Source organism: Corvus kubaryi, unplaced genomic scaffold (genome assembly GCF_017639235.1).
Source record: "Corvus kubaryi isolate FWS band 111438036 unplaced genomic scaffold, C.kubaryi_AGA036_p1.0 37357, whole genome shotgun sequence".
Lineage (NCBI taxonomy): Eukaryota > Metazoa > Chordata > Aves > Passeriformes > Corvidae > Corvus > Corvus kubaryi.
In genome coordinates, this window is record NW_024581117.1 from 2,672,832 (window position 1) to 2,675,301 (window position 2,470).

Here is a 2,470-nt window from a genome sequence, read left to right on the forward strand (position 1 = left end):
TCATCCTGTATTGTCTGCAATTCTTTTGTGTGGTACAAAAATGTGGGTTTTAAGACCAAAGAGGTATGTCTTAAATTCATATCTGATCAGATTATCAGTTTTAGAATAAGCCAAATTATTTGTTTTCCTATGAAGATTTGCAGCAGAATGTTCTCCCTTTGTATGTATGTACTTTCTGTCAGAGCAAGAGGTCTCTGAAAAAATTGTCCTTAGTTATTTCTTAGACAACTGAAGTAAGCATAACAGCATTCTGGTTTGCAGTTCTGGCATATTTCATATTAACCATTTATCTACAAATGTTTATGTTCAACATCTATTGCTTTCATTAAAGTAGATGTGCCCTCTTTCATCCAGGAGACACTTCCTTTTAGCAATTTGAAAAAAAAAAATTTCCAAGATTTATGGAGGAGCATATCCTTTTCTGCAATCTCTGATCTTTGGCCTTCACTGTAAAATGCTACCATCCATACATACATGTCTCAACTACAAATTTTCTCCCTTTTTAAGCTTTAATGAAGTTGTAAAATGGCTTTTCGTGAAGATGTTTGTTCCTGCATCCATTAAGGTCACTGACAGGCCCAGAGCAAGGTCTGCAAAGCTTTGCACCATTAAGAGCATGTGAAATTAAATGCACTGTTCCTTGATGAAAAATAAAAAGCTTGCTTAAGAAACATAACAATACTGAAAAAAGTAATTCTATTAAAGATACTATGCTTTAGCAACTTATTCATTACACCCCTATTTTGATACTATGCGTTTAGAAGAAGGATATTATTAATAGAAAAGTACTGTTGTAAGTTCTCTGCTTTGATTAACAGCACTCAGCACAGGGCTAAAGGTAGTCTTGTGCAGACTCTGAACCCCTGTGATTTCAGGGCTGGCCAGAGGCTTCCTCAAACTTGGCATAACAGACTGGGACAGGCAAGCAGCTGAGGCTCACAGGGGAATGAAGTCTGCTCTTCATGAACCACTGCCCCTACAGTCACAAATAAGGAGCTGCCTCCTCCTTCCAGCACTGCTCCTGCTCACCAATATTTTTCAGCATGCCAGAAACTCTGGAATGCATCTGCCTCTCTGCCTTATGTTACTTAAACAACAGACAAAAGCAGGCTGGAAAAGTGGTCATATGTTTATAAAATAAAGACAATAAGCACAGAAAAATTATTTTCAAAGAGAATGAATGATGAATACTCATTTTATTTGTAGAGCTTCCACACTGCTTCATTCACCTGATAATCACAGCCGAGGACACTGATTCTTATTCCACTTTTGTTTTGCAGTTTTTGTTGTTCTTGGTGCTTTTGATTTTAAAGGAAATGTTCTAGCTGCCTCCCTGATTGTTTTGCTTTTAGTAGAATTAAAAAATATATACAATGGTAATAGTTCTGTTGGTCCTAATAAATGCATTTAACTAACTATAGCTGAAAGAACTATGGACTGTTAAAAGGTATTGGAATGAATTAAGCTGTAGTTTTCCAGCTCTTTACGTTCAAGTCATCCACCCTCACCATTTCAATACCGACAAGAACCATACCACAACCTCTGTGTTATCCCAGGAAAATAATTTCTTCAGAAAGGCTCACAAACTGCAGACAAACAAAGAGGGAGGAAAGAGAGGAGGATTCAGCACAAGAGCTGAAGTGTCCTAATCAAGGCATCGGCCCTGCTTTTTGCATCTGGCAACAGCTTCAGAGAGTTTGCTGGAGCACTGCGAGACAATGACTACCACATTCATAATGAATTGGAACAACGATGGCCAACAATCCTTGGATGAATTTGTTTCCGAAGTGTCAGCAGACTTTTAGGTCTCTGGTGTTATTTAGAAAAGATATTTTCAAAAAAGTTATACTGTGAAAAGTGGCAACTAGTTTCCAATAGGTTTTCCTCCGTAAGTAGGCAGGCACACTCAGCAGCGATTGAGCAGTTCCTTAAGGGCTTTCATCACGGCCAATGAGACGGAGGTGGGAAGGCAGTGGTTTTCAGAAGCTGTTTTACCTACTAGCTTGGTTTAGTGCTACAGCTATTTAAAGTAACTGTGTGTTTCAAAGTATCGCTGTGTCTAAGAGGCAGATTCAAACACAGTTACTTTAACTTTCCACGAAAGTTCATTTAATGTTCAGACCAGAAGCCTGCATGTACTGGACTGTTTTCAGCTGGCCTTACAAAGTCCTTGCGCCCCTCTTTTGGCACATGTCATGAGGGGCACCTGGAGGACTGCGACGCCCCAGGAGCGGGCGGGGTCCATGCGGATTGCCAAGGGCGGGAGCGGGAGCCCTCCCCCCCCGGGGCCGCGATCTCCCATCCCGGCAGCGCCCGGCGCCACGTCAGCAGCGCGGGCCGGGCGCGCGCCCAGCCAGGCGGCGCCCGGGGACGGGGGGGGGCGGCGCGTGCCCCGGCCCACCTGTTGCCGCGGCCGCCATGACGTCACTCCCCCGCCGCTCCGCGCCGCTGACGCCACACCGCGCGCCCC